This window comes from Lissotriton vulgaris, chromosome 5 (genome assembly GCF_964263255.1).
Source record: "Lissotriton vulgaris chromosome 5, aLisVul1.2, whole genome shotgun sequence".
Lineage (NCBI taxonomy): Eukaryota > Metazoa > Chordata > Amphibia > Caudata > Salamandridae > Lissotriton > Lissotriton vulgaris.
The window spans coordinates 1,172,265,288-1,172,279,415 of NC_141693.1; the positions used below are offsets into that span (position 1 = coordinate 1,172,265,288).

At 42.0% G+C, this 14,128-nt stretch overlaps 1 protein-coding gene across 1 annotated transcript in view; it reads left to right on the forward strand.

The window, feature by feature from the left end:
* The window catches only part of INPP5F (inositol polyphosphate-5-phosphatase F), an 819,847-nt gene that overhangs the window by 300,234 nt on the left and 505,485 nt on the right, over nucleotides 1–14,128 (forward strand). The window lies entirely within an intron of this gene.

A 14,128-nucleotide genomic window follows, 5' to 3' on the forward strand; every position in this document is an offset into this window, starting at 1 on the left:
CACTCACAGACTCATGCACCCAATCGCATTCCCACAGAGAGACTAATGCATTGTCAGAGATGCTTTTGGGGTCTTACCACCGGAGCAGCAGCTGAATTCTGAAGCTCATTGGAATATCAGATGATAAACTAATGTTCACCTGGAGCAAATCCACAGACAGCAGACTATCCAATACATGGTACTTACATGGGAGGCGGTATCATGAAAGGGGGAAGTAGCCACAGAGGACAGAGCCATCCTTTAGATTATACTTGCAGAGCAGAGAGTATTGACTTTAGTTTATTTCCAGACAAGTTATGATTCTATTATACATGAACCTTAAACTGAGTCCCCTCTGCATGTATGGGTAAGTTCATGTTATGAGTGGTTGTGCATGATGGAGCACATTTGAGAGCTCTAGAGTTGGAGTTAAGACAGTGGGAGCTTCTCATAGTCCCTGTCGGTGACTCATAAGTGTATTCAGACCACATACTCATCTAATTATTGGACGATCTACTGAGTGCACAGATGAATGATGATATTTTCTCTCAAAGTAATCAATGTCCGTTATACAGTCCCTTTTTATATTTAATCTTTTACTTCATTTACATTTCGTAAGAGTAGATGAAGTTTCCAGAGGGCATATTTTTATATTTGTTTTCATGTAACATGTGATTCATGTATAGTGCATACTGTGAACTGTGTCACCTCTAGGTGTCTGGGTACATTTGACTTATGTTATGTATATGTATTCCTAACTGTACCTAGTTGCAGCTACCGCTACCTATACATTTGTACCTGTACTTCAGCATCCACAACCACATTTGGTACTGCTAATCTTGCTAATAAGGGGCTTCTCCTTTTCTCCCAGTATAGATACCCTTAGTTTACACTATGTCATCTATCCTATTTTATCCAAATATCGCAACCTTTCTCTGCAACTTAGTATGTCTACTCAAACCATAGTACTTCTATCACTGCCTAAACCCTATTACTTCAACACCTACCTTAACATCTAAATCTGCCAATACCCCAGTGTTATAACACTGCCACTAACCTAGTATTCCACTCCTACCAATACCCTAGTATCTCTATCCATACACCACAGTACCACTACCCCATACTACATTAAAGTAACTACATTCTTGCCTATGCCTCTAGGTCGGCCTTCACCTTGTAGCTCTACTTGAGCTGTGCCCTTAGTATATTTCTACGCCCCCTCCATTACGCCAGCTGAACTGTCCAGTGTTTCTTTATTGGATTTTCTTAAATGCTTTGTGGACTTGGGTTCCTCATTTCATCAAAAAGGAGATTAATTACCTTTGGTGTCATCAGGCTGTGTCCTCTATTTTGTTTTTGCTCCATACCATTATTAATGTTAATGTACAGTTGATGTAGCAGGCCTCCTTCTCTGTACATTGGGCAAATACCACTGAATGTTGTGCTCAATCATTAACACAGATCATATTCCCGTACAGCCAAGGAAAATCTTGTTGTCTTCCTATGCCTTGGTTCTCTTTTCTGTTGAGTGGCTGTACATAGAAATAGGCAATATATCTATTTTACATTCTATGTTTCCTGTTGTGCCATATCCGCTTCTTCTAAATCCTCTCGCTCTCACTCTCTCTCTGTGTTCTTCAAACATCCCTCTTTTCCAAGTGTATGTGCGGACAGGCAAATAATTACTTGTCACTCCATACATGCCACAACGATTGGTTTTATCTATGCTTGTTTACTTTTAGAAATGGAGAATATATTGGTCATTGTATGCTATTTCTGTGAATCGAGCTACATTTCCACTGGGGCAAACGAGCACCGTGTAAAGTTGCTAACTTGTTTAGCTATTCAGTGATGTGCATCAAGTTGAAAGAAATGTTGTTGGCATGTAAGTGAATCAAAAGTGGTTAACAATATAAATGTGAGAAGACTGCCACGACTTATAATATTAATGTTTAGCTTAAAAAAAAAGTAAATAGCATGAAGAATATTGTCATGCACTAAAATTATACAAGTTGCATAAACGCACATGATTTTCTAAACAGGGAAAGCCAGGAATTTAAACCATGCCATGGCAAATTACATTTAATCCTGCAAAATATTGTCTTCATTCTATTTAAAAGCCAACAAAAAAGTATGTGTAAAAAAACGATATTGTACAAGAAGCCCCAAACTATTCATTAGCGCTGTTACCAGAAAGGAAACCTAGAGCAGGGCCTCTGCCTCGGGATGGCCTCTCACAGAATGTAAATGCGCGATCACGCATCAGAAAAGGACAATCAGCATAACAAGAGGCCTGTGGCTGGCACACCTAAGCGCATGAAAACTCCCAGAGTGGGGGTTGGGCTGTCCTGCAAGGAATGCACCTTGAAAGGAAGCCTACAGGAAAGCAGCTTTGAATGTGACTCTTTATTCCCTGACAGAAGCAAGTGCCGGCCAATGCGCACGGAAGAGAGGCTCTCCGTGACCTCGGCCTCGAGCTCAGAGCAATATCATAATCACAGACAGAAAATTAAAATATAGCATTTGTAAGTGCTCTACAAAATTCTGTGTGCAAAAGCGCATACTTTTTCTTTTAATTATTGCGTTGTAAAAGCCTGTCTAGGATGCAGGTGGGTCAGAATTTGCGAACTGTCTAAGGCACTTTTGCAGACTCAGCAGTGGGAGGTACTTTTTTTAAATGTTTTAAAACAAAGCTTCATTGATTGATTTAAAATAGAGCACTGGGTTACAAATACAGGCACGTAGTGAGCAGGAGATAAACGAAAGCATCAAAAAGAACCGCAAACAAAGAAATACAGGGAGAGGAAGAGACCGGAAAAATAAACAATGGGAAGACCAATAACATTAGAGAAGTCCGAGAAATGAGGTAAACATGCAGATAGTAAAAACATGATCTGCCTAGAAGAGAGGACTGCAAGTTGAAAGCTAGGGACCTCTGAAAGAAATAGACACGTATAGCCTTGTTACATGATTAGTTCAGTTTATGGAATGGATTGCATAAGTAATAAATATGTTTATTATCATTAATACAAAACCTTTTCGCACTACAACATGGAGAGAAATATCCTTTTATGAAAGTAATGCGTCACTGGAATGCCATAAAAGTACTTTTTAATTAAACCCATAAGGTTTTTAGTATTGGTTGTATACTGAAAGGGATTGCTCATGCTTCTCTAACACATATTAAAGAGGTACAGTATGATTTTCGAGTGCAGAATTCTCACATACATGAAACAGGTACAGTGCTATGGTGGCACCTTTTTTACATATAGTGGAGAGGCAAATTTTTTCACACAGAAGACATAGATCAGGACACTCACAGGTGTAGAACAGGCACAGCATCGACAACAGGTGTCCAAGCTTTCCTTGTACACATAGAACATGTTGAAGCACATGTAGTGCTGAAAGCTTGCCTCATGCACATACAGAACAAGTATAGCATATGCCGCAGTTTAAACGCCTCTTTCACACACAAACACAGAACACTTGTTGCTTGCTTTCACAGAAAATGCATTAAGTACAGTATAGTTGTGTAGTTGGTGGGACCCTTCTGGTGAGCTCTCATTCTCCTCGTTTGAGTCTTAGTCATTCCCACATTTCATTAAAGTGCAAAGCAAAATTTGGAATGTTGTCTACACCATATTTATGGAAAGTCATATTAGCCAATGGCTAAATGTATATTCTTTTCACCGATTTTAAATACAATTAATAGGAATATGTGAAGCCTTTCATGACATTTTTCATGTTTCAGTATGTATTGAGAAGGGCATACTGAAAGCTTCTGGAACAATGCTGCAATGCAGTACAAATTCTGACTCACGGTTCACTGAACTGCATGGCATAAAAAGGCACATTATGCATATAGATACACACAGGCCCAGATTTACAGAACTTTCCGGTCCAGGGAAGTCATGGCTTGGCAGTTCGGGCTGGACTGTTCCCATGAGGCACAGGGTCAGACTGATTTGCATATGGCCATGTCGAACTGGGGTCGCAGAGTGGGCTAAAGAACGGGGATGGATTAAGCCCAGATCTGTTGACTGGGTGTGAGTGTTTGATTGGTTCAGATGCTTCGTACATCACCATCCACTTTTGTACAGATTTACAGAACTGTCACACAATGCAGCACAGCACCCAAAGTTGCTGGTGCCGAGACAGTACAAGCTGAGAGTACCCTACAGGCCATTTGAAGTTATATGTGATTATCAGAAATGACTACAAAGTGAAAACAGAACAAAGCGGGCAACATCACAGAGTGGGTGTGCATCAAAGTAACATCCCTACCTCTGACTTTCTTTGTAGGAGGCGAGGGCCTATGCAGCAACTCCTTGTGTGCATAGCAAAGTAGAGGTATAAGATTGGTCGCTGTTGGGGAGATGACAGTGTGAGGATATGCACTTATGTACTTTACCAAAGATCTCTTTGGAGGACCCCCCTCACCATCGGATTACATCTGGTGGCCCTCCACCCTTGGACTAGTAACACCCCCAACCTTGGCATCACTCCTCGACAGTGGGCTCTCCGTGAGACGGTTGCTGCCACATGCTTCAACACCCTCAGAATGCTCCATAAGATCTTCAGATGGATTATAACAGACACCAGTAGAATCGTCACTCAATCCCTCATCACTACTCGACTTAACTATGGGAACACCTTCAATGCCAGAACCACCACCCTCCTCAAGCACCCCAAACTATCCAGAACGCAAAAATCATCCTCAAAGCACCAAGGTGAGTCCACTACACCTCCCACATCTGCAACCTGCACTGACTCTCCTCTTCAAACTGCTCATGTATGTGTGCAAAGCCCTCCACAACATGGGACCAGAATATTTGAACAGCCGCCTGACCTTCCACCACCCCACCAGCCACCTGTGGTCTGCCTCCCTGGCCCGCGCTTAAGTCCCCCGAGTCCATTGTACTTGAACCGAAAGACCTGCCTTTTCCCACCTCTGTGCCAAGGCCTGAACTTTCTTTATTTACAACTGTTATGCTATAAAGCATAACAGAAACTGGGAACCTAATTTTATAATAACGTTAATCATAAGATGCAGCATGGCTGAAACTCATTCTCCAAGTCAATATGTCTAATAAGCAAGACATATTGGCTTTGTCAATGCTTGTTTTTTTATTTGCAGCCAATTATCATCTGCTTCCAATGAAATAGGAAGTAACAACGCTCAAACAGGTTTTGACATTCACTTTGCATATAATATTATTGCTTACTCCCTCCTAAATAGAATAAACAGACACAACTCAGTAAAACCTTATAAACCATTTTATGCATTGCTTTATAGGTAAGAATTTAATGAACACCTAACACAATTAAATAACAGGCCTTATCTATTTCGTGGATTCTCACAGGTGCATGAGTTAAAAGTAAGTAACTTAACTTGTTCGTTTGCAATTTCCCTGCTTGCATTACACTAAAGGGTAATGACTTTAGGGTTTGGCTGTCTAAATGTTGAAACTGCAGCCCGTAGCGAGTTTCTAAGGGCTGGGGGAAGGGAGAGGTGTCCTTTAGTTCATTTAGTGCAAGGCTCAACCTTTGACTTTGACCTGCGTTTCCAGCCTCAGAAAGGCCAAACAAAAGCCGTGATTTGCATTTGTTAACACCTCTTCAGGTAGGAGCCCTGGAAACCATTGTGTTGTTAATCCACTGCTGTCTGCACTGCTGTTCAGGGAAGGGTGGAGGTCTTCGTTCTTACATTGTGAGAAGAACTGCTTTGCAGGGTCTCGTCCTAACTCTGCGTGAAAATGCAAAGTCTGGTTTCCCCTCCTTGTTTTAATGGTGATGAGGGGGAAACTAAGAAACTGAATGCATTTTCTTTTATTTTCGGTTCCTTACTTGAAAGAGGAGGTGGAAACGCCTTTCTTTCTCTTATTTCCAAAGGGAAATCGATAAAATGCCAGTTATCTCTTAAATTGTGAAGTAAGACCTAACAGCAAACAATCACTCTCTGAGCAATATATTTTGTTTAGTATACAGACAGGGGCATGATAGATTGGGTCCCTTTTTACGGACCCTCAGCTTAGTCAAATTTGAAGTACTTCATAAAGACCACTATTCACTGCCGCAATAGTGGAACATGTTTTAATGTGCTATTGAAATGATTTGTGAAGAATGTGATTGTCACATTCATGAAACACTGGTTAACCTTTTAAGTAAGAGATTCATTTTAAAAGATCTACAAAAAATAGTAGGTATTTGGTGATAAGACTTTAAATGGAACAGCAGCGCTTTAATGCCTCAAAAAGCACATATTGGAAACTAAGGAAGTTGAAATATAGGTATTTTTTTAACTTTATAGCACAAATGAATACTAAAGGCTAGTTTGCAATTAAAGGATTTCATGCTAAACGAAGGTTGCATTTCCCTGCACGGCAGGCAGAGTGGCACAATAGGTAAATGCGCTTCCCTGAGACCTGCTGTGACTGACCGGGCTTTTCATCTTTCTGAGATCAATGGTGGATAGTGTAATGATTGTACCTATCACAACTCTTGATTGATTTATTATGTGCAGTATATACTTATAATAAATATTATCATTAAAACTCCCCTTCGTTCCTGGAGCATAGTGGATATTCCATTTCCTGAAAGGCAAGTTGCCATAAAGGTGCATTTATACCTCACACATGTGCTTTGTGACAATACACACAAGGCACGGTCTTACAGTGTCAACTTTTCTTTCTTACAGCTTAAATAGTACAATCAAATGGCCTTGAAGTTTATATAATGAAAAAGGTTTCTCTAACTTCTACAACACACATCGAACAGGTACACCATTGCAGCAGTAGTGGAAGAGTCACTCGGATATGCAACAGGTACAATACAGACAATAGTAGTACAAACTTTCTTTCCCACATAGGGCATGTATAGCATGGCCATACATAGTGAAACCTTGAATGTACACAATATAGACATAAGAACTAGGACATTTTTCCTCAAGCGCAAGGAGTACACACTTCCCTAATACACGCAGATCAGTCACGGAACATGCAGCAGCCCTGTAAGCATCTCACACCCACACACAGCATTTACAGTGTGGTAAGTAGAAATGCAAGCTTTCCTAACCCACATTCAGATTAAGTACAAACAGCAGAAAAATATGTTTTCCTCAGACAAAAACATGTACAGCTCATGTTGCAGCAGTTCAAGCTGATTACCTACTCAACAGAAGCACATTGGAGGTGTAAGATGGTACAGCCCAAACATTTCAGAACCACAGCCCAATTTTCAGAATGAAACACTTTTGAGACTCTCCTAACTTTAGCAGTGACGTTTCCATCACATTAAACAAGTGCAACATGGGAAGTAGTAGTGACTGACAATAGATGCACACTATAGCCAACTATTGTGGCAGCATCTCTTATACCTAGTTCTGTAGTGGCATACTTAGAAAGACTCATGGTGATAGACCCACAGGGAAGCAACCATACCCTGTAGTTACCCGTGGAGGAAAGCAGTGGTGGTACTTTCGGGTAAATATAGATTTTTGGGTGGTAAGGAATTTTTTAGGGTTTAAGGAGGGTATGTGTTTTTGGTTGGCAAGGGAATTTTTAGAATTTAGGATGAGTATGGTTTTTTGGGTGATTGGGGATTGTTTAGGTTTTTTGGTGTATGGGTTTTGAGTTGCAAGAGAACCTTTAGTGTTTAGGGTGTGGGCTTTTGGGTGGCAAGGGCATTTTTAAGGTTTAAGGTGGGCTTGAGTTTTTGGGTGATAAGGAATTTTTAGGGTTTAGGGTGATTATGGGTTTTTTGGTTGTAAGGTTTGCCTTAGTGTGTGGGGTAGATATGTTTTTTTGGGTGACAAGGGAATTTTTAGGGTTTAGGGTAGGTATGGGTTTTTGGCTGGCAAGGTATTTTTTAGGTTTTAGCGGGAGTATAGCTTTTTAGGCAGAAAGTGCTTTTTTTAAGGCTTACTGTGGGTGTGGATTTTTGGGGGCAAGGGAAATGTTATGGTTTCAGGTAGGTATGGGTGTTCGGGTGATCGGGGAATTTTTAGCATTTAGGGTGGGTATCGATTTTTAGATGGTAAGGGATGTTTTAGGGTTTAGGCTGGGTATGGGTTTTTGGGTGGCAAGGGAATTTTTTATTGTTTAGGGTGGGTGTAAGATTTTTGGTGCAAAGGATTTTGTAGATTTTACTGGGTGTATGGGTTTTTGGGTCGCAACACATTTTTATGGTTTAGGTTTGGTGTCAGTTTTTGGGTGCAAAGGGATTTTTTAGGGTTTAGGGTGGGCATGGGTTTTGGGTGGCAAGGGAACATATAGAGTTTAGGGCTGATATGGGTTTTTTGGGTGGTATAAAATAATTTAGGGTTTAGTGTTTGCATAGGTTTTGGGGGCAAGGGATTTTTGATGGTGGGAATGGGGTTTTGGGTGGCAAGTTACATTTTTGGGTTTGAGGTAGGGGTAGGTTTTTGAGAGGAAAGGGATTTTTAGAGTTTCGGGTAGGTATGGGTTTTATGGGTTTGAAGGGAATTTTTAAGGTTTAGGGTGGCTGTGGGTTTATGGGGGCAAGGGAAATGTTATGGTTTAGGATGGGTATGAGTTTTTGGGTGTTAATGAATCTTTAGGGTTTAGGGTGGGTATGAGTTTTTGGGCGATGATGAATCTTTAGGGTTGAGGGTGATTATGGGTTTTTGGGTGCCAAGTGAATATTGAGGGTTTAGGGTGGGCGTGGGATTTTGGTTGGCAAGGTATTTTTTATGGTTCATGGTGAGAATATGTTTTTAGGAGGTAAGGCCTTTTTTGGTGTTTAGGGTGGGTATGGGTTTTTGGGCTGCAAGGGAATTTTTAGGGTTAGGGTGGGTATGGGTTTTTGGGTTGTAAGGGATTTCTTAGGGTTTAGGGTGGGAATGTTTTTTTGGGTGGCAATGGCATTTTTAGGATTTTGGACAGGAAAGGGTTTTTAGGTGGCAAGGGAATTTTGCAGAGTTTAGGGTGGGTATAGATTTTTGGGTGACAAATTCATTTTTGGGGTTTTGGATGGGTATGGATTTTTGGGTGGTTGGGGATTTTTTAAGGTTTAGAGTGGGTATGGGTTTTTGGTTGGTAATGAATCATCTAGGGTTAAGTGTTTGTATGGGTTTTTGGGTGGCAAGGGATTTTCTAGGGCTCAGGGTGGGTGTGTCCTTGTAGGTTTTTGGTTGGTAGGGGATTTTTTAGTTTTTAGGGTGGGTAGGGGTTTTGGGTGGCAAGGGAACCTTTAGGCTTTAGTGTGTGTTTTTTTTGGATTGTAATGATTTTTTTAGGGTTTATAGTTTGTATGGGTTTTTCGGTGGGTATGAGTTTTTGGGTGGCAAGGGAATTTTTAGGGTTTAGGGTGGGTGTGGGTATATTTGTGTGGTAAGTTTTTTTTAGGGTAGTTATGGGTTTTTAAGTGGCAAGGGAACATTTTGTGTTTAGGGTGAGTATGGGGTTGTTGGGTGCCAAGGGAATTTTTAAGGATTACAGTCAGTGTAGGTTTTCGGTTGGTAAGGGATTTATTTAGGGTTTACGGTGGGTATGGGTTTTTGGGTGGCAATGGAATTTTTAGCATTTAGGATGGGTGTGGGTTTTGGGTGGCAAGGGAATTTTTAAGGTTAGGGTGGGCATGAGTTTTTGGGTGATAAGAGCTGTTTTAAGGTTTAGGGTGGGCTGGATTTTTGGGGGGCAAGGGAAATGTTATGGTTTCTGGTGGGTATGGGTGTTTGGGTGATAGGGGAATTTTTAGCGTTTAGGGTGGGTATGCATTTTTGAGTGGTAAGGCTTTTTTAGGGTTTACGATGGGCTTGGGTTTTGGGTGGCAAAAGAACATCTAGGGTTTAGAGCTGAAATGTTTTTTTTTGGGTGGTAATGAATAATTAAGGTTTTAGTGTTTGGATGGGTTTTTGGGACTCAAGGGATTTTTTATGGTGGGTATGGGTTTTTGGGTGGCAAGTGAATTATTGGTGGTTAGGGTGGGTGTAGTTTTTGAGTGGTAAGGGATTGTTAGCGTTATGGGTGGGTATGGGTTTTGTGGGTTTGATGGGGATTTTTAGCGTTTAGGATGGGTTTAAGATTTTGGTGGCAAGGGATTTTGTAGGGTTTAAGTTAAGTATGGGTTTATGTGTCACAAGGGAATTTTTAAGGTTTATTGTGGGTGTGGGATTTTGGGGGCAAGGGAAATGTTATGGTTTAGGGTGGGTATGAGTTTTTGGGTGATAATGGATTTTTTGGGTTTAGGGCGGTTATGGGTTGTGCCTTAGGGTTGATGATGGGTTTGGGGTTTTTTGGTGCCAAGGGAATATTGGGGGTTTAGGATGGGTATGGGATTTTAGGTGGCAAGGTATTTTTTTATGGTTTAGGGTGAGTATAGGTTTTTGGGTAGCAAGGTATATTTTATGGTTTATAGTGAATATAGGTTTTTGTGTGACAAAGGATTTTTCAGGGTTAGGGTGGGTATGAGTTTTTGGATCGTAAGGGATTTCTTAGGGCTTAGGGTGGGTATGGGTTTTTTGCGTGGCAAGGGAATATTAAGGGGCTTATTATGATAACGGGTGGATCGCCACTGCCAGTATGGCGGTGGCGATCCACCCGCCAAAAACCACCGCCCGCCTCTAACTTCCCCCGCCACATTACCATGGCAGGGGGGACCCCAGCGAACGGGAATACTGTCTGCCGGTTTTCCTCAGGTAGGCAATCCACCCGATTGCCTACAGGGTGGAAAAGCAGTATATATGGTGGCGGTGTCTGGTAGTCACCGTCATCCATATTTGTATGCAGGCTGGGATGTGCCTTTCCATGGTGGCAGTTTTTAACATTGGGGGCCCGTAGTGGGCAGGCATGCTAGGGACTCTGCTACATGGCTGCAAGGCCATGCCCAAGCAGCAAGGAATATCAGCCCAGGAGTTCCCTTGGATGTCAGAAGATGTGGCCCAGCCGCACCCGTAAGTGACCAGAGCCTCACGTGTCCATTCAGATGCTTCCACACTCAGCCGATGTGAGACTCTAGGTGGCCGACGTGAGCCCCTGGGTGCGGGCATTGCTAAGGAAGGCGAGAGCCTCCCAGCTGCACCAGGCCGCTTGCAGCGAAACATGAAGAGATTCGTACCCATGCCACACTACGGAGCTGTACCGGAGGCATTTGTCTCACCCTTGGCTTCTGGCCCTGTTGTTGTGAATAGTGGGGGCAGGTGGACCCATCACGCTAGATAGTGCGAGCACCCAGGGATAGTGTGCTCGCACCAACAAACAGACCTCCCACTGGGCTGATCTCCAGGAGTAAGATCCTTTGGTGTTTCCTTACCCCTCAGATCACCCCTGTACGTCCGTCATTCCCCTGCTTCCATGGAAACCGGTAATGTTTTCTTGCAGAGAGTGCAGGCCAGTGGCCCTATCACACTGGTGAGCACAAGCACCCATAGACCGTGTTCTCTCCCCGTCGTGTAGGCAGGAGATCTTTTGGCGTTTTCTTGCTCCGTAGGGCGTCTCTGTAATTCCTGGCATTTTCTCTGTTTCTACGGGAACCAGGGGAGCATTTTCATATAGAAGGAGGCAGGGGGATGTAGAGGGGATGTAGTTGGGTGTTTACAAAGCTGGAAGCAACTATCTTAAAAGATTGCCCTGTCAGACTGGTGACACCGGCTCAAGCAGAAACATGTTTAACTAATCGTTATTGTCTTGATTGCACTAACTGTAATGTTAGGCCTTATGTTTTCAGTGTGGTGTTCACTTATAAGTATTTACTAAAGTTCACTAACATTGTTAATTATGACAATTATCCAATTGGCAAAAGGGCTGTATGACTTTATGTGATGTCATGTCAAAGTGCCTAGTGGCACAGTGATTTATGTGATTGTGGTCTAACTTTTTAAAAATAAATAATACAAAAGATATTTTTATGTAACCTTGTGTGGAGTCGCTTTTTATGGTGTGCCTAAAGTGTCACTGTTGTGTGAGTGCGTTGTGCAAACGCTTTAGACATTGCCTCTGGGATAAGCCTGACTGCTCTGCCAGGGGTTGTCTTTGATGTGTTACTATCTTACCCTTACTAGACTGATGGGTTCTGCCCTACCATACCTGCATACCCTAGCCAACCAGAAACACCATGTCAAACAACTGGAATACTAAAAATAAAATAATACGGTCCATTATTATCATTTCCTTTTTTCCATTGCCCTGCTTTAAAGCAGTGGGGCGACGCTCTTCCATCTTAGTGGAGCAGCTGCCACTGTTGAAGTGGCTACATTAGTTTGCTAAACCACTAGATTATGACTATCTGTTTAAGTCTTCATAAAACCTATAATCACAGACATCACTGTGGAGACATACTATCTCTGTGGGGACTTGAACAAGTCCATAATCACACACTATCTCAGTGGGATCATGGATATCGATATAATCAATCAAAATCTACCTTTGTGGGGAATTGAACCAGACTGTCATCACACACTATTTCTTCGGGCACTGTGGTAACGCTTTAATCACACACCAACTCTGTGAGGACCTGGATATTTCTATAATTACACACTATCACTGTGGGGAGCTTGACATCTCTATAATTATAGACTATCTCTGTGGGGACCTAGAACCCCTATAATCACACACTATCTCTGTGGGGACCTGCCATCCCCATAAACACACACTATCTCTGTGGGGACCTGGGCATCAATATAACCAATCAAACGCTATCTTTGAGTAATTGAACATAACTATCATCACACATATCTTTATGGGGATCTGCCATCCCTATAAACACACAGTATTTCTATGGGGACCTGCCATCCCCATAAACAGACACTATCTCTGTGGGGACCTGCCATCCATATAAACACACACTATCTCTGTGGGGCCCCGGTTTCCCTGTAGTCACACACTATCTCTGTGAGGACCTGGGCATCCCTATAATCACACACTATCTCTGTGGGGACCTGGGCATCCTTATAATCACACACTATCTCTGTGGGGACCTGGACATCACTATAATCACACACTATATCTGTGGGGACCTGGGCATCAATATAATCAATCAAGCGCTATCTTTTAGTAATTGAACATGAATTTCATCACACACATCTCTATGGGGACCTGGCATGTCTATAATTACACTCTATCTCTGTGGGGACGGGGGTTCATATACTTTAACTTTGTGGGACTTGAATATGACTCATCACATACTATCTCTTCAGGGACATCAACATGTATATCATAACAGACTGACTTTAGAGGGACTGGAACTTTACATGCATCACACACTTTCTCTATACTTCAATAATCACCATTTTAGTGGGCCTCCCTAATCATGCACTATCGCTTTGGGGACCTAAGCTTCAGTATAATCACAACATATCTCAACATCACTTGAACATGACTGTAACTACACACTACCTGAGCAGGCACCTAGGCATCATTATAATCACATACTACCTCTGCAGGAGCCTCGGCATGACTGTTATAACAGCAAGCACCTCAGCATCATTGTTATAACACTCTCTATGTGGGGCCCTGAACATGACTGTAATCACATACTATCTCTGCCGAGATGTAACATAACAATAATCACACACTTATCTCTGAGGGGACTTGAACATGAATATAATCACACATTTTGTCAACGGGGTCTTGAGAGTGACTATAATTAAGCGCTATACGAATTCTGAATGAATGTCAGAATGACTCATCGTACACTTTCTCTACAACACTTGAACAACACTATCATAATACTCTCTATGTGGGACTTTAATATGGTTATAATCACATACTATCTCTGTGGGGGTCCGGGCATTCCTATAGTGACACACTATCTCAGTGGGGACTGGAACATGACTATTATCAAACACTATCTCAGTGGGGACTGGAACATGACTATTATCACACACTATCTCTTATGGGACTTGAATATTACTATGACCACACACTATCTCAGTGGGGACTGGAACATGACAATTATCACACACTATCTCTGTGGGGACTTGAATATTACTATGACCACACTCTATCTCTGTGGGGACTTGAACATTACTATGATCACACACTATCTCTGTGGGGACTTGAACATTACTATGATCACACACTATCGCTGTGGGGACTTGAACATTACTATGATCACACACTATCTCTATGGGGACTTGAACATTACTATGATCACACACTATCTCTGTGGGGACTTGAACGTGAATATGATC